This window comes from Zonotrichia leucophrys, chromosome 6, assembly GCF_028769735.1.
Source record: "Zonotrichia leucophrys gambelii isolate GWCS_2022_RI chromosome 6, RI_Zleu_2.0, whole genome shotgun sequence".
Taxonomy (NCBI): domain Eukaryota; kingdom Metazoa; phylum Chordata; class Aves; order Passeriformes; family Passerellidae; genus Zonotrichia; species Zonotrichia leucophrys.
In genome coordinates this window covers 868,493-886,716 of record NC_088176.1, presented here as the reverse complement: position 1 = coordinate 886,716, position 18,224 = coordinate 868,493, and the positions used below count along the sequence as shown (strand labels likewise).

The window sequence follows — 18,224 nt, the reverse complement described above, 5'->3', positions numbered from 1 at the left end:
GACTGGCTTGCAAAGGACACATCAGATGGATGTGTGAATATTATGTCCATAAATGTTTGTTAGGAAGATTATCCCCAGCTGATATGACAAAGAGATGAGAAATTAGATCACAAATCTCATTAACGACCCAGACAGTGAAGGAGAAATGAAGCCAATTAATGTTGATGGGACTTGTCAGGAGAATGTCATGGCTCTGCTCTTCATGCCAGGCACACACCCTGAGCTGAGCAGGATAGTGATGGAATCTGGGCAGATAATGATGGAATTTGGGGGGATAATGATGGAATTTGGGGGATCATGCAGGAATTTGGGTGGATGGTGATGGGATTTGGGTGGATAATGATGGAACTGTGAGTGGATCATACAGGAATTGGGAGAGGATGATGCAGAAATTTTGAGTGGATAATGATGGAATTTTGGTGGATAATGATGGAATTTGGGTCGATAATGTGGGAGTCGTGAGTGGATAATGATGGAATTTGGGTGGATGATGCAGGAATTGTGAGTGGATAATGCAGGAACAGGGAGTGGATAATGCAGGGATTGTGTGTGGATAATGCAGGGATTAGGAATGGATGATGCAGGAATTGTGTGTGGATAATGCAGGGATTAGGAATGGATGATGCAGGAATTGGGAGTGGATGATGCAAGAACCATGAGTGGATAATGCAAGAATTGCAAGTGGATCATGCAGGAATTGTGAGTGGATAATTCAGGAACTGGGAGTGGATGATGATGGAATTTGTGTGGATGATGCAGGAGTCAGAAGCGAATGATGCAGGAGCTGTGAGTGGATGATGCAGGAATTGGGAGTGGACAATGATGGAATTTGGGTGGATGATGCAGGAGTTGTGAGTGGATAATTCAGGAGTTAGGAGTGAATGATGCAGGAATTGTGAGCGGATAATGATGGAATTTGGGGGGATGATGCAGGAGCTGTGAGGGATGATATGAATTGGGTGATGATGCAGGATTGGATGCATGAGGAATTTGGGGATGATGCAGGAGTCAGGAGTGGATGCTACAGGAATTGTGAGTGGATGATGCAGGAGTTGTGAGTGGATGATGATGGAATTTGGGTGGATGATGCAGGAATTGTGAGTGGATGATGCAGGAGCTGTGAGCGGATGATGATGGAATTTGGGTGGATGATGCAGGAGTCAGAAGCGAATGATGCAGGAGCTGTGAGTGGATGATGCAGGAATTGGGAGTGGACAGTGATGGAATTGTGAGTGGATGATGCAGGATCTGTGAGTGGATGATGCAGGAGTTGAGAATGGATGGTGCTGCTCCTCTCAGCTCCCATTCCCTCCCCTCTGTTCCCAGCAGGGATGCTGCTGCCCTGGGGTTCTGGCCAGGTCTCCCTGACCCGGCAGGGCCCCTCTGCTCCCATCCTCGCGGGTCCTTCAGCGGGATCAAAGCTCGGCTGCTCCGTTTCCATGACAACTTTTCTTTCCATGAGAAAAGCCCAGCGAGGCGCGGGCTGTGATTCGAGCACTCCCTAAATGTGCCCATTAAGCATCATCATCTTGGGGCTGCAGGAAAAGCAAAGCAGGGAACGCAGCCTTCCTTCCCAGGGACTCTTCCACCTGAAACCGAACCCAAAAACCGCTGGAAATGGTTACAATGAGCAGGCTTAAAGGCTTATTATTAATGGTTACAATTAGCAGGTTTAAAAAAGGCTTGTGTCCATCTGGAGACACAAATGAGCACCCAGACTCACAAAGTTCCCCTGGAAAGAGGAGTTCAGGCTGTTCATGGTTTCCATCAGTGAATATCAGATTGTTCAGAGGCAATTAAAGGGACAGGGGGTGAGGGGCAGAGCTGGAGCTCCCCAGCCTGGGGAAAAGCTGGGGCTGATGGAATTCCCAGGATTTTATCCTTTAACAGCAGCAATCCCAGACACACAGCCTGCACCTCTCTTCCCAAAACCCCCTCTTTGGTTGCTGCATTTGGCCATTTCCCTGTGAGGGGCTGCGATGGGAGGCTGTAGAGCATCCCTGCATCCCCAGCTAATAAAAGGACACATAACTCTTATAACTCTTCCCAGGAGTGAAAAATGAAGAGCAGGCAGTGGAAGTGCTGCTGAATCCCTGGGATCTGGGGACAGGAGTTTGGTTTCTCTGTTCTCAGGTAATTTGTTTAAACCTGCATGGGGCTGGAGCAGGGAGGAAATTAATCTAATTAGGGACCCTCATTAGGATTCTCTGTCTCAGAACTTTGCAAAGTCATAAGAGGACAGGAAAGTTCTGTCTGAGCACAAGGGAATGGCTCCCACTGCCAGGGGCAGGATATTGGGATAATAAATGGGATTTTGGGCAGGAATTGTTCCCTGTGAGGGTGGGCAGGCCCTGGCACAGCTGGGGCAGCCCCTGGATCCCTGGCAGTGCCCAAGGCCAGGCTGGATGGAGCCCACCCCATTCCACCCCTGCTTTGATGCCTTAGGATTTTAACCTTTGTATTTTCATCTATTTGTAACCAGCCATTCTTTAGTGTACAACTCCAAACTCCATACCCAGCGTGAGCTGCTGCTCCCCCATTTGGGGCAGACACAACAATTCCCTCCAGGCCTGGCAACCAAGGACACCTCACTGTCTCAGGCCCCTGAAATAGAAATAAAAGTGAGTTTTGGGAGGAGAAAATTGGGGTAAATGATTTCATTAGCTGAAGCTGTAATTGGAGGATTAACCCCCAACAAGCAAATAGCCCAAACTTATAAAAATGTGAAAACCCATGGTCCATTTCTGGGAGGGTTTCACCTGCCCTAAATGCACCTGAGGGCCCTTCAATAAATACTTTATTCCTTTATTCCTCAATTTTAATTCCTTAATTTTATTCCTTAACTCTCTCTCTCTCTTTATTCCCTGAATTCTGTCTGGCTCTGGTTTTAGGTAGCCCCAAAGAGGCAGGAGCTGCAGGAGCTGCCCTGGCACTGCTGCTGCCACCAGCCCTGGTGCTGATTATTCACTTGCTCTGGCTGTTAGTGACAGCCATAAAACCTGACAATGCCTTGGGGGAGCGCTTTCAAAAAGGCTTTTTAATAAACTGTGAAAACTGTTGTTTCAGCAATTGGAAAATAATTAAGGAGCAATTATGGGAGCAAACAGAAATCCTGAGCATATAGGCAAGCTATTAAAATATGTTCTTTAAGAAATTATTGCAGTCACACTGGAAAGAAAAGCGGCTTTTAAATAAAGTTATGGTTACAACAGACTGAAAGGAGGGGGGAAATGAAAGGAATAACTCATGCTGGAAAGAGGAAATTCTCACTGCCCTCCCAGCACACAGTTCGTCAGGGAACTGGCCTTCCTGAATTTCCTTATGCACAAACAGAATTGCATCTTGCCTTGGCAGTGCCCCAGGCCAGGCTGGACATTGGGAGCACCTGGGACAGGGGAAGGTGTCCCTGCCATGGCAGGGGTGGCACTGGGGGGGATTTGGGGTCCCTGAAACCCAGACCAGGCTGGGATTCTGGGCATTTCTCCAGGGATCCAGGGCATTTCCAGCTCCACAGACTCAGTTCTGCACCTTCAGCATTCCCCACTGCTCAGGTGTAATGTTCCAAGTCCTGGTGGAGTTTTCTTGCTCAGGTGAAATGTTCCAAGCCCTGGTGGGGTTTTGCTGCAGTTCCCCTTTCCCTGCAATGGGATCACAGCAGCCACCCCTCCTGCAGCCCAGAACTGCTCTCAGTTGTTATTTCTGGGGCAGCTGACTCTGCAAACACCATCACAAGGGAGAGAGTTCTCAGTGCATCCCCTCCCTGTCAAAGCAACAAATGCCTTGTTTACCCAGGGAGCACACCAGGAAAAGCTGGGATCTCACCCAGGAGCTGGCTCTGACAGTGATGGTGGTTAAAGGCTATCACATGGAACACTGAATTATCAGCTCAGCCTGCAGAGCTGCAGCGAGATAACAGAGAATTCTGAATAATAATTGATAACTCCATGCTGAAATCAATGCTATTAGACTGCACTGATGTAGAGACTCCTTTTACCCATAAAGCACAATTAAAAATTGAACTGGGAAGAGCTTTCATGTGGGGATCTCTGTCACGTGTGTGGCTGCCAGCACCTGCACAGCCAAACGTGAGAGCGCAAATCCTCGCTGTGGAAATGCTCAGAGAGCCCTGTGCAAAGTCACTTTCCTTTAGAGCTGGGGCTGGGAGCACAGCCCTGGCTCCAGGAGGGTTTCTCAGCCACAGACAGAGGGCAAGGACAGGTGGCTGTGTCCCTTCCACACCAGGGATCACCCTGGGCCCCCTCAGTGTCCTGAGCCTCCCCTTGCCCAGGCTGGAATTCCCTCAGACAGGCTTTGCAGCTCCTCCCAGGCACAGGGGCATTGCTGGGCAGGGCCAGGGGCTGCACTGGGGAGTCCCTGTGGGTCCCTTCCTGCTCAGCACCTTCTGTGAAATGAGATTTCACAGCCCCCTCTTGGTAAAAATACCATAAACCCCACATTGCTCTGTGACAACACTCCCACAGGAATCTTATCAGTATCTTAACATTATTTTATCAATAATCTTAACAGTCTTAACCTTACCAATAGCAGAGAGAGGATTTCAGATTTTTTCCCTATTCCAGCCCCCAGAAATGGTGAATCAAAGCAATGATGCCACTTCACCCAGTGCCAGCTCTCACACAGACAGGCAGGGACACCTCCCACTGTCCCAGGTGCTCCCAATGTCCAGCCTGGCCTTGGGCACTGCCAGGGATCCAGGGGCAGCCACAGCTGCTCTGGGCACCTGTGCCAGGGCTGCCCACCCTGCCAGGGAACAATTCCCAATCTCCCATCCAGCCCTGCCAGGGAACAATTCCCAATATCCCATCCAACCCTGTCCTCTGGCACTGGGAGCCATTCCCTGTGTCCTGTCCCTCTATCCCTTGTCCCCAGTCCCTCTCCATCTCTCCTGTGGCTCCTTCAGGTGCTGTGGGGCCACTCTGAGCTCACCCCAACCTTCCCCTGTCCAGGTGAGCCCCCCAGGTGTCCCAGGAAGGAGCTCCAGGCCCAGGTGTCTTTCCAGAGCCCAAGGAAGGAGTTCCAGGCCCAGGTGTCCCCCAGAGCCCCAGGAAGGAGTTCCAGGCCCAGTGTCCCAGTAGAGCCCCAGGAAGGAGTTCCAGGCCCAGGTGTCCCCCCAGAGCCCCAGGAAGGAGTTCCAGGCCCAGGTGTCCCAGTAGAGCCCCAGGAAGGAGCTCCAGGCCCAGGTGTGCCCCCAGAGCCCCAGGAAGGAGCTCCAGGCCCAGGTGTGCCCCCAGAGCCCCAGGAAGGAGCTCCAGGCCCAGGTGTGCCCCCAGAGCCCCAGGAAGGAGCTCCAGGCCCAGGTGTCCAGTAGAACCCAAGGAAGGAGTTCCAGGCCCAGGTGTCCCCCAGAGCCCCAGGAAGGAGTTCCAGGCCCAGGTGTCCCCCAGAGCCCCAGGAAGGAGTTCCAGGCCCAGGTGTCCCCTCAGAGCCCCAGGAAGGAGTTCCAGGCCCAGGTGTGCCCTCAGAGCCCCAGGAAGGTGACTGAGGCCTTCCTGCACCCCAGGTTTCCCCAGCAGTGCCCCAAGCTCTCCCCAAGGCTCAGGATCCATTCCCAGCATGGAACTGAAGGCAATAAATGGCCCTGAGCCCCCAGAGCCATCAGAAGGGCTTTGTGCTCCAGAGCTGAGCTAATGAAGAGCCAAGCCCAGCTCTGGAGGGAGCAGCAGCTCTTTCCAGCGTTATTTGCTGTGCCTAAAGGTGACAGAGGAGCCCGTGTCAGTGCTGGGAGCTGTGATGGATGGAGCCCCACGCTGCTTTTATTGGAACAAATGCTCCAACAAGCCCCATAATGTGATTGTATCTCTGCCTGCTCGGTGTTGTACAAGTGCACATCGCTCCCAGCCTCCTGCAGGAGCCTGGCAATCATTTCCTGCAGCAAATAAAATAATTCCCTATTACTCTCTCTTATGAAAATGCCATTTGTTTTGATTTGATAAAGTGACTTCTGTTTAGCATCTTCACAAAGCAGAAGGGTTGATGGGTTTGATGGATTCTGCTCTCTTTTTTGCAGGTTTAGTTGCACCTGTTAAACACACACACACTCATCATTCTCAGATATTGCTGGTGTGGGGATTGGGGTGCCACGCTGATGCAGAGCATTAACTCCCACAATGGCTCTGGGAAGGGATGAGAATGGATCCCCCTCAATCACATTCCTTTGAACAAATGATCTCTGGGCCTACAAAGGCAATTTATAGGGAATATAACTTTGATATTTGGTGTTTCACAACAAATGCCAACCAGAATTCCACGGAATAAACCTGCAAGAAGGAAAGATCAGCTGTGTTGGAAGAACAAATTGTTCAAAACCTTTTGAAGGCTGAAAAACCACACCAAAACTTTCTAGGGGAAGTAACACATCCTCAGCACTGAGGGCTGGGCCATTCCTGCAATCCCTTTGCAGCCCTGAACCCTCCCTGGCAGAGCTCTGCCCGTGCTCCTTGTGATGTTCACAGGGGTCTGAGGATGAGGGAAGAGAGGAGGATCTGACTCCATGTTTCAGAAGCTGATTTATTATTTTATGATATATATTATATTAAAACTATACTAAAAGAATAGAAGAAAGGATTTCATCAGAAGGCTGGCTAAGAATAGAAAAAGAAAGAATGAATAACAAAGGTTTGTGTCTTGCACAGACAGTCGGAGCCAGCTGACTGTGATTGGCCATTAATTAGAAACAATCCCAGATGCACCTGTTGCATTCCACAGCAGCAGATAACCATTGTTTGCATTTTGTTCCTGAGGCCTCCCAGCTTCTCAGGAGGAAAAATCCTAAGGAAAGGATTTTCCATAAAAGGTGTCTGCAACAGCTCCCCAAAGCTCCTGAACATCTCCAGACAGGATTCCCAAACGTTTCACCTTCCCAGGCAGCTCTGGGGGTTCCTGCAGGGCTGGGGCAGGTGGGGATGGCCCACCTGGGGCTGCTCACCTGGGGCAGGTGGGGATGGCTCACCTGGGGCTGCTCACCTGGGGCAGGCTCCAGCAGCTGCTGCAGGGGTGCAGAGGTGAGCAGGGAGCTCCAGATGTGCAGATCCTGCTGGCAGGAGCCCGCAGGACAGGCTGCCTCATTACAGGGGATAATTAACGACAGCTGCCTCCACGGTTAATTACTGCCAGCAATTAAACCCAGAGACACATTGCAGCAGCCACCCAGCAGGGCTGGGGATTGGGTGAGGCCATGACCCTGAATTCCTGCCCATCACTTGGAAAAGGCTGGATTTCTGTCCCAGGACATTGTTTGTATTTTCTTATGGAATCCCTGGGGTTGGAAAAGCCCTCCCAGAGTGCACCCTGTCACGGCTCCATCCCCACCCTGTCCCCAGCTCTGGGTGCCACCTCCAGGGATGGGCACTGCAACCCTCCCTGGGCAGTTCCTGAGCCCCCTTTCCATGGGGAAATTCCTGCTGTGCCCACCCAGAGCCAGCCCAGGGCTCTGAGCCCTTCCAGGGACGGAGATCCAGCCCTTTCCTGGCATCCTGCTCCTCAGAAACCCCAACCTGCAGAGAAATCCATGCACAGATGGTGCCAAGGCAGATCCTGGGCTGGGAGCTGAAACCCATTCATCACACACACACTGAAATATTTCACATTACAGCTTCTGATACAGGAGGAAACAAGAAATGTGCTCTCTCCCTCAGGAGAGGGGAAACAAAAGAAGTGTAATATTAATTTTAATATTATTTGTTGCCCACAACAGCTTGCAGAACACAAAGAGACCTCAGCAGGGTTGGAACACGCTGGTTTAGGAAGCTGCACCCAGGGTAGAGTTTATGAAAAATTAAAATTACACCACCAGGATTTTCTGATAAAAACCTCTTAAAGTTTCATCATAATCAACAGGAACATTTGTCATCTTTATAATGTTTTAGGTTACATTTTTCCAAGTTTTATCATCCTTAGGATTCCCTCGGGAAGGGCAGAGCAGTGACAGAGCATTCAGGAGAGCTCCAGCTCGCAGCCAAATATTCCCATTAAACACAACCAAATACATTCTATTATTATATATGATAATAAAACATTCCATACAACAGATATAAATAAAATTAAATATAATCCATGAGCAGCTTGCAAGCAGCAGAGTCAGGCAGAGCAGGGGGGACAGCTCCATCCCCTGAGCCCTCCAGGACCCCTGCCCTGCCCAGCACCCACCCACCTTCCAGCCCCCCAAGGATCCCAGCCTGGGGTTCCCCCACATCCATTCCCAGGTGTCTGGGTCATTCACAAGATTTTATTATCATTCCTTTCTATTCCTTGCAAGCCTTCTGATGAAATCCTTTCTTCTATTCTTTTAGTATAGTTTTAATATAATATATATCATAAAATAATAAATCAGCCTTCTGAAACACAGACTCAGATCCTCATCCCTTCCCTCATCCTGGGACCCCTGCAAACACCACCACACCTTTCAAGGAGGGAGGAGGTGAAAATCCCCAGTTATTCCCTGCCTGGGCTGTTTTCCCTCCCTGTGGCTGCAGGGGTGGGAGGTTTTGGAGGAGCAGCTCCAGGTTTGTCTGCCTGCAAACTGACAGCTTGCTCCAGGAACAAACAGAGGCTGTAAAAGCTCTGATTTCTCTTTTGGACACACATTTCCTGCAGGATATTCTCTGGCAATATAAATCTTGAAGCCTGCACACTGTCCTGGTTGTATGGGTGTGCACAAGAACAGAGCAGCCTTGCCCCACTTCACTTCCACTCTGATGACTGATGCCAGCTTTTATTGCCTTTAACACTCCAAGAAATCACCCAAGGAGTCACAAATAATAGGAAAGCATCAGGCCCAGGAAGTTATCTCACTTATCCCATCTGAGAAATCCCTTCCCTTTGGGCACTGCTTCATCTGCTCCCCCAGAAAATTGCCTTACAATGAGACAGAAAAACCGAGTGCCTCCGGGCTTATCTGAAAGGGCATAATTGATAATTACAGGGCTCCTGTTCCAGCCCGAGCTGTCCTGGCTCAGGATGAATTCGTTGTGAAGGGAAGCAGGAGCTGGAACTCCCCCTGCTCTGAGCTGGCAGAGCACACAAAATCTCATGGAATGTGTTTGGAATTCCAGCACGAGTGCCAGCAGCAGGGAAGGGGCAGTAAAAGTGATTTATCTGTGCCTGTGGAGGATGCAGTCTGACATCTACACCCACGAGCTGGGGAAGCTGCACTTGGAATAAATGGAAGTGAGAATTAATAAATAAATGGTGTTTTACAGGGGAAGCAAGTGGACAATGGGGAAGTAGCTCAGGTTTTTAAAGCCTGCCTGCAGGAATATCACTTCACCTCCCACAGCTCTGATGGGCTTTTTATGCCAAATCAAGCAATGTTTTTGTCACCTTAGAGGAGTAATGTTGAGAATGCCCAAGGGCTCTGTACCTGCCTGCCAGCACCGTGTGTCACCCTGACACTGCCCTCAGCCCTCTGCAGCTCTGCTGGAAACGTTAACTGGCACAGCTCCTGAAAAACAAAAAAAGCAGCTGGTTTGCCCAAACCGTTCCAAATCCAGGCATTACTGGCTCCCCAGCAGCTCCCAAATTGTCACTGTCACTCCCCGTGCTGTCAGCTCACTTAAAAACCAAAGTCAATAAAGATGAAACTGCTTAAGGAGCACGAGATTTTTTTTTTCTTTTTTTCCTTTGCTAATATGCTCTGCCTTCAAAGCAAACACAATTTTACAGCACCTTTAAATATTAACACGTGTGCAGTGTTTGTTCCATGCTGAGCACAGGCAGCAGAGACAATCCCCAGGAGAGGATGGGCTGGGGCTCCTTCCCCTGCCCCTCCAGACACTGGCAGCAGCTCCCATGGAAAACATGGGCATGGAGCATTTATTGCGGAAAAACTGGGAAAATTGGGCATGGAGCAGTTATTGTGGATAAACTGGGAAAACTGGGCATGGAGCAGTTATTGTGGATAAACTGGGAAAACTGGGCATGGAGCAGTTATTGTGGGCAAAACTGGGAAAACTGGGCATGGAGCAGTTATTGTGGGCAAAACTGGGAAAACTGGGCATGGAGCAGTTATTGTGGGCAAAACTGGGAAAACTGGGCATGGAGCATTTATTGCGGAAAAACTGGGAAAATTGGGCATGGAGCAGTTATTGTGGATAAACTGGGAAAACTGGGCATGGAGCATTTATTGTGTCCAAAACTGGGAAAACTGGGCATGGCTCTGGGCTGGTGACAAGCAGGGGACAGGCACAGCTTGGATTTGGGGGGTTTCTCCAAGCCCATGAACCTGCAGCACTCCCTGGATCCAAACCCCCCCAGATCCAAGTGAAATCCTGCAGAAGCAGGGATCAATCTCACTCACCTTCCCACCTGGGCTCCCTCCTGCTCCCTTTGCCTCTTTCCTGGCCTTTTTACAGAAATGAGGTTAATGAGGGAACCACCTGCAGCTGAACCCAGCTCCCTGGCACAGGGGCTGGGGGGACCCTGCTGGTGCCAACTGTTTCAAATGTAGTTTGGAAAAAAGAATCAGTGATATTCAATGAGCTCCACAGCAAACTGGGGTTTGACCTGTTATTTTATATGAAATATGTAAAAAATAGATACAGAAGACATGAGATGTTCTTTTGCAAAATGATTTACATGTTTTCTCCTGGTCTCCTGTGTGTCAGATGAATCACTTTCTTACTGTGCCCAGAAACAAAGGTGGGATGGGCTCTTGGAGTGGAATAAAAAAATATATTAATTTCCATATAAATAATAAATTTCAATATTGATAATCAATTTTCAATAAATAATCCATTTCAATATATAACAATGCTATATACTAAAATAGAAATATAGATATGCATTGCCTTATCCCTACACTCATTTAATTAATGGATTAATTGCTGATGGCAGGGTGGGGGCAGGATGCAAACACTTGTTTGATTCCCTCACCCACCCCACACAAACCCACAGCAACAGAAACATCCCCTGAATGGCAGAACTAACCCAAACGGGACAGGAGAGTTTCCTGAGCAGCTCCCCCCCAGCCTGACAGTGACTGATGGGACACCACTCAATAAAGATCCCACATTTTGTGTAAACCAAGGGGATTCATTAGGCTAAAAGGCATCATTCACTCCAGGTAATTTATATTGCACAGGTAATTTAGGTAATTACCTCAACAACCAGGTAATTTATATTACACAGCAAACTTGCCTCTCTCCCTCCCTCCCCCCATGGATTTGCTGTTGTTATCCTTTGTTAAACGACACTGAACCTTCCCATAAAAGCTGGAATGGAGCCTTTGATGGGCTTTGTGTGTTTTCACATGGAAAACAGCTCCTGGGCAGGAGCTGCGAGCCTTGCACTGCTATTCTACTGGGTCTTATTATTTCCAGGAGAGGATTTATGGGATTGCTTGTAGCAGGTAAAAGCTGCTCTATGCAAACACTCCCTGCAGCTTTCTGAGGAGGAATCTCCTCCTTTCCTAAGGTCAGCTGCTCCAGAGCCTGGGCAAGGGCAACACGCAGGGCCAGAGCTGGGACAGCCCCTCCTGCCATTCCCAAATCCCATTGTGCCATTCCCAAAAATCCCAGTGTGCCTTGGACAGCTCCTCCTGCCATTCCCAAATCCCTGTGTGCCGTTCCCAAAAATCCCAGTGTGCCTTGGACAGCCCCTTCTGCCATTCCCAAATCCCAGTGTGCCTTGGACAGCTCCTCCTGCCATTCCCAAATCCCATTGTGCCATTCCCAAAAATCCCAGTGTGCCTTGGACAGCTCCTCCTGCCATTCCCAAATCCAGGTGTGCCATTCCCAAAAATCCCAGTGTGCCTTGGACAGCCCCTCCTGCCATTCCCAAATCCCAGTGTGCCTTGGACAGCCCCTCCTGCCATTCCCAAATCCCATTGTGCCATTCCCAAATCCCACTGCTGCCTTGGACTCCATGATCCTGGAAGCCTTTGCTCATTAATGCTCCTGAATTTTGCTGCAGCTGGAGTGTTTTGGTGTCTATCCAATGTCCTTGCCTGAGAAAAGAAAGCCAAAAACCGCTCCCAGGCCTCCTTAGCAAGCCCAAAAGATTCGGGAGAAGGGATGGGAAAGAGCCAGAGGTGAAATATAAAGGGCATTGCTTGTTTTGAAGGAAGCCCATTGATGGCATTGTGTTGGACCCAGACATTGCTCTGGCTGCCCTGGGTGGCTCCAGACCCTGGCACAGAGTCACAAACACCTGTGCCTTGGATTTTAACACATGGAAACAATTCCCAACTTTGTGTGAGGAGTTACAGGCCACAGGGGTTTGGGTAGAATGACAGTGAATTTGTCACAGGGTGAAAATGTAGAATTTTGGGGATTTAGAATGGGGGTTAAAGAGACAAGATGGAGGAATCTGGGCATGTCCTGTCCTTCTTCTTCTTGTCCTCCATCTTCTGTGTGATGGTGGCACCTCTGGATTGGTTTAGAGCACAGACAGACTGTCTAACATAGGGGATAGGGATTGGGAAATTATTGTAAATAAAGCACACGTAGTTCCCGGTATAAAAAGCCAACACCACCCCAAGGGCAGGGACTGTGCCTCAAACCAACCTGCAGGACAGATCTCAGCAGGTCAGAGAAAAAGTGGAATAGATAAAGGAAAATAAACAACCCTGAAAAGCAGAACTGAGGAACCTCTGCTTCTTCTTTGGTCGTGGGGCTGGGAAAAAAATGACTTTTCAATACCTCAGGGTCATGTCAACCACAGAGACCTGAGACTTCTGTGCTGGCTTTGAGGGACCACAGGGGGGCCAGCAGACCCCCCTCCTGCCCCTTGTGACAGCAGCAGGGGCTCAGGGCTGGAGAGGGGCTGGGCTTGGGTTCCCCATTCCACCCAACCCTGCCAGGGATCCCATCCCACAGGAGCTGGGTGTGAGCACAGGGCAGGGGAGGGCTCTGCCCACACCCAGGGACATTGGGGACACACAGTTTGTGACCTGCAGCCAGAAAGGAAAGCGCAGAACAAACCTGTCCCTCGTGCCAAGCTGCCAGTTTGTGCCTGATGGATGCGCAGGGACTCAGCCCTGCTCCCTGACAGCCTCCAGATTAAACTTGGGGCTGCTTAGGAGGCTGTCAGTCAATAAATCCAAGTGTTTTAGAGGGCCAAGGCTGTTTGTCCTGCCTGTTAGACAGGATGGATGGGTTGGTCTGTGGGAACCTTCAAGCACCAACCACCTTGGCTTTCCCTGCTCCTGGCTCGTGTTTATGTGGCTACTGAGGGAGATTTTGTGCTTCACAGAGATCTCAGGAGCTGTTATTTGCTTGGGCTGAAATAACTCTGATTGCTGCCCACACCAGTGCTGAGAGCAGGGCGGGAATTCCCAGGACAGTCCCCCCTTACCTGTGCTGCCTACAGCCTATTGGGAAAAACCAGCACCAAACAGTTCATTTTCCCCTCCCAGGCTGCTGGCACACGTCTGCCTCCCCCAGAATTCACCCAGCTGCTCATCCCAGGCCACCTTTGGGGCTCCAACAGCACCCCTGGGCTGTCCTCCTGTAATAAAGTCATTAATTAGCCTTCTGATATCCATGGAGCCCTCCTCATCATCCTCTCCTGTGATGGTGTTCACAGGGGTTTTTGGACTGGGGAAGAGACGAGGATCTGACTCCATGTTTCACAAGGCTGATTTATTATTTTATGATATATATTATATTAAAACTGTACTAAAAGAATAGAAGAAAGGATTTCATCAGAAGGCTTGCAAGGAATAGAAAGGAATGATAATAAAATCTTGTGAATGACTGAGACAGTCTGGACAGCTGGACAGTGATTGGCCATTAATTAGAAACAACCACACAAGACCAATCCCAGATGCACCTGTTGCATTCCACAGCAGCAGATAACCATTGTTTGCATTTTGTTCCTGAGGCCTCCCAGCTTCTCAGGAGGAAAAATCCTAAGGAAAGGATTTTTCATAAAAAGATGTCTGTGACAATCTCCCCTTTGTCGAAGTCACCTTTGATTTACAATAGGAGGTGGCACTGGAGGTGGCACCTGGGGACATCTGGAACCAAAGCCTGGAGGGTTTTTCCAACAGAGGGATTCTGTGACTCCCTGAGATCAGAATCCTCTCCTGGGCTTCAGGATCCGTGGGTTCCCTCAGCCTGCCCAGTTCTGGTTTCAGCAGATTTAATAAAGACATTCTGGAAATGAGGCCTGAGACAAGTGACAAGAAAAGTCCCCAGACTGGGCTGAATAAAAAGCCCTAATGAGGCCATTTGGGGGTTCCACGTGCCAGCTCCAGGGCTCTTCCCAAGGATTGTCTCATCAGGCACTTCCATGGAGCTTTGGGAAGTTCTTCTCACCCAGGCTGAGATACCTGTGATGGACCTGTGGTGCCAATGTGAGTGAATAAATGGAATAAAGGCCCCTCAGCAGAGCCCCTGCAGGAGGCAGCCACAAATCCCAAGTTTTTCTGACAGCACAGCACAGCACCATAGGGATGTGATGGCAATGTCCCCATTCCCAGCAAAGCAAGAGCTCCTTGGCAGCTCTGCTGACATTACAGAGCAGCTCTGCCGGCTGCATCCATCCCTCAGCTCACAGCCCAGCTCTGAGGCTCTGCAATGGGATAATGGGGCCATAACTCCCTGGAAGTCACGGGGAAATTCAGGCTGTGAGACAATTATGTCATATTTGATAAGGCTAATTGACATTTCAGGGCAGGACTTAACTAAGACTGAGCTTAAAGCTTTAGGAAGTGATAGAAGCTATTTAATATGTGGTTTAGAAAAAAGAATCAGTGATATTCAATAAGCTCCACAGCAAACTGGAGTGTTTAGACCTGTTATTTTATATGAACTATATAAAAAATAGATACAGAAAATGTGAGATGTTATTTTATAAAATGATTTACCTGTTTCCCTCTGCTCTCCTGTGTGTCAGATGAATCATTTTCTTACTGTAAGGATGTGCCCAGAGACAAGGGTGGGATGAGCTCTTGTGAAGGACTTGGAGTCAAATAAAAAATATATCAATTTCAATATAAATAAAGCAGTTCTATATACTCAAATAGGTAGAAATAAAAATATGTATTGCTTCATCCCTACATTCATTCAGTGAAATTCTCCTTTTCTAATCTCGCAGCTCTTACAGGCAAAGTGCCTTTGAATTTGGGACCTTCCACCATGCCAGGGTGCTCCAAGGCTCATCCAGCCTGGCCTTGGGCACTTCAGGGACCCAGGGCCTGCCCACCCTCCTGGGAACAATCCCTAATTCCCAAAATCCCATCCATCCCTGCCCTCTGCTGCAGCTGCAGCCAGGACTGACCACGTGCTACTGGCGACCATAAATTGCATGGTAATCCAATAAAAGGTGTTTCACATTAGGTATTACAATGCAGTAACACTGGATGTAATTTTCCTGTTTAAAATCCCATTTAAATCCTGTTTGTCTGACCTTTTTGTAGGAAACACAGAGCCAGGGGAAGGCTCCTGGCTGGGCTCAATGAGGTTTCCCCACGAGCACTGTGCAAAATGCCCATCACTTGTTTTTAAAATTTTAGAAGTTTAATAGTAATAAAATGGTTATAAAAGTAGTAACACAATGAGAGTAATAGTAATTTGGACAATTTGAATTAGGACAATATGAGATAATAGAAACAATGAGTTATGGACAGTCCGGGTACCTTTTTCTGAGCAAAATAAGCCCAAAAAAGGCCCCACATTAACAGAGGATTAACCCTTAAATGCAACAGCCTGTTGCATATTCATACACCTCATCCATGATGCATAAATTCCATTCAAACACAGGATTCTGGCTGGGCAGTGTCAGCTTCTTCCTCTGAATCCTGACAGCGCCTTCAAGGCGGGAATTTCAATTCTCCTGATAGGGAATTTATTGCTCCCTTTCTTTGAAACATTCAGGTATCCTGTGGCTGCTATCTCACTGTGAGTCTTTTCTTTAAAAAAGTATCCTACATAGCATCATTTCTATTTTAACAAATTTTATAATCTAAAACTGTATTTAACACAGTACTTAAGAGAATTAACACCGCATCACTTTCTAACACAACACATATAATATTCATTTTAATATTTGCCAAAAGCCAACCATAAAATACACATTTTTCACAAGAACCTCTCAGCTGTGCTGCCTCACCCAGCAGCTCCACAACAACCTCTGCAACCCCTGGAGCTTCCACAGATCCCAGCAGGCAGCTCTTCATCAGGCCTGGAAACCCAGAGGGATGACCCTGCTGGTTTGAATCCTCAGAAGGAAAACCCCACATACAGCCTCGTGTGTCAGGGCTGGAGACAAACCCAAGAGGTTTCCTTCACCCAGCTGGGGAATAATTCAGGGTGAGGAGGGAAATTCCCCTCCTTTTGCCTGGAACAGATTTTGTCACCTTGCAAGAAGTGAAGGCACCTCAAAGAGCATTGTGGTAGGTGAAGAAGAACATGGTGTGTGTCAATGTTCCTGTAAAATCCTAAAAAATCAAAAAATCCAGAGTTCCGAGGAACCCTGAGGACAACAGCAGCTGAGGAGAGAAACACCTGGGTTTATCTGATGTGAATTTTGGGAGCTGCAAGAGTCAGTCAGCACCACAAAAAGCGATGAAGGGTTGCACCCCAGCCCTGGAATGAAACGTTCATGAAGGGATTTCCATTTCCACAGCTCCCCTCCATTTCCCTGTTACCTGGTGCCTTTGTTCCCAGCTCATCCCCAGCTCCTGGGCTGGCCTTTGATGTGGAGCTCCAGCAGTCTCCTGCAGCTGCCAGGATCTTGAAAGGGAAATAAATTCTGCTGTGTGAAAGGCACTGGAGCTCCAGCCACGCTGGGATCTCCTGAATGCTCCAGAGGAGGATTTATCTGCAGATGAAAATCACCATCCAGGGCTTTGTGTCTCCCCTTTCCCTGCTCCCTGAGGGGATGGCTCCTCTTGGCACAGCTCTGACAGCCAGAGGGTTTCTTACAATGGATGGGAATGGGAATTCACACCCAAACATTCACCCCAGGGGGCTCAGGGATTCTCCAAGGGTTCCACCAGCTTCCAGTTGGGGCTGGGGGCAGAACCAGGAGCTGGGAGCAGAACCAGCCCAGTCCATTCTGGCATTCTGGGGTTCTGCCATCCCAAAGGCCCCCCTGCTCCCTCCACCCCAAGCTCAGGGGCTGGGCAGAGCTGGGCCCATTCCCAGCCTGTGTCCAGCAGGAGCCCCGTGGGTTCCTCATCTGGGACAGGAGCAGATGCCCTGCCCTGCCTCCCCTGGAATCCATTCAGTTATTAAAGCCCAGTTTAGCAGGGGTTGTGCTTTGTAGCCTGACAGAACAGCAGCGCAGGGCTTGTTTGTGAGGAGAATAAACAGGGATTGAGAGTGCTCTCCTAACGTTGGAGCTCTCCTGAATAAAGGGGAAAAGCAAATTATTGTTGTTTGCTCTGTAAGCAGCTTGAGCTCTTTTCTCTTCCAGGCAAACCAATTAGGCCTTTTCATCTACTTAAAGAGGGGAGTGGGGGAGTGTATGACCACAAAAATCCACATCCCTGGCTGTCCTTCTGCTCCTGCAGGTCCCCATTGCCCGGGGAACCCATAAAGGGAAGTTCAGGGGCTTGTTCTAAATAAGATATTCCCAGTGTTCCCTCCAGTTGCCTTCCCCAAGCTCCATCCTCCTCCTCCAGGACATGAAGCCACCCTGGTGAGGCTCTGTTCCATGAGATGTTCCATGGGGTGCTCAGGGTGTAACTAGTGGTGGCCACGAGCAGATTAATGCTCTCCTTAATGTGAGGGCTGTAATTAGCGGCATCAGGAGCAGGTTAATGCTCACAGTTAATGGGTAATTAGTGTGTAATTAGTGGCATCAGGAGCAGGTTAATGCACAGCAGCCTTCAGGTGACAGAGAAGGTTGGTGGCTCCTGTCACCCCTGCCATTGTCCCTCCACAAACCAGTCCCACTCCTCCCAATCCCAGCCTCTGCCTCCTCTGACATTTCTCTTTCAGCTCCTGCTCATGTTATTTATTCCATCTGATATTCTCAAATCAAGCAGTGGATCTTCAAAAGAAACCCTTGATCAAAGTGCAGCTCCACCTGGGCCTGGTTCTGGCCAGGTTCAACCCCTGACTTCCCTCCCTGATGGAAGTCTGGAATACGTGATCATGGAATATTTCACTCTCAGGCTCTGAAGGAAATGCTGCTGATTGATAATTTTCCATTTCATTCCCATTCCCTCTCATCTCCTTGGACTAGAGTGAAACAATCTTCTTTTTTTAGAGAGCCTGCTTTGATGTTGCTGGGAATGTTGGACTCAGCTAATTCAG

General features: G+C 49.0%; 1 long non-coding RNA gene across 1 annotated transcript; it reads right to left on the bottom strand.

The window, feature by feature from the left end:
• Positions 1-1,013: 1,013 nt before the first annotated feature.
• LOC135449877 (uncharacterized) lies at positions 1,014-9,806 on the bottom strand. Its single transcript, XR_010440872.1, has 4 exons — positions 9,685-9,806; positions 9,380-9,460; positions 2,516-2,604; positions 1,014-1,589 (listed from the first exon to the last, which is right to left on the bottom strand). It is a non-coding gene; the product is annotated as an uncharacterized LOC135449877 (long non-coding RNA).
• Positions 9,807-18,224: the final 8,418 nt, after the last annotated feature.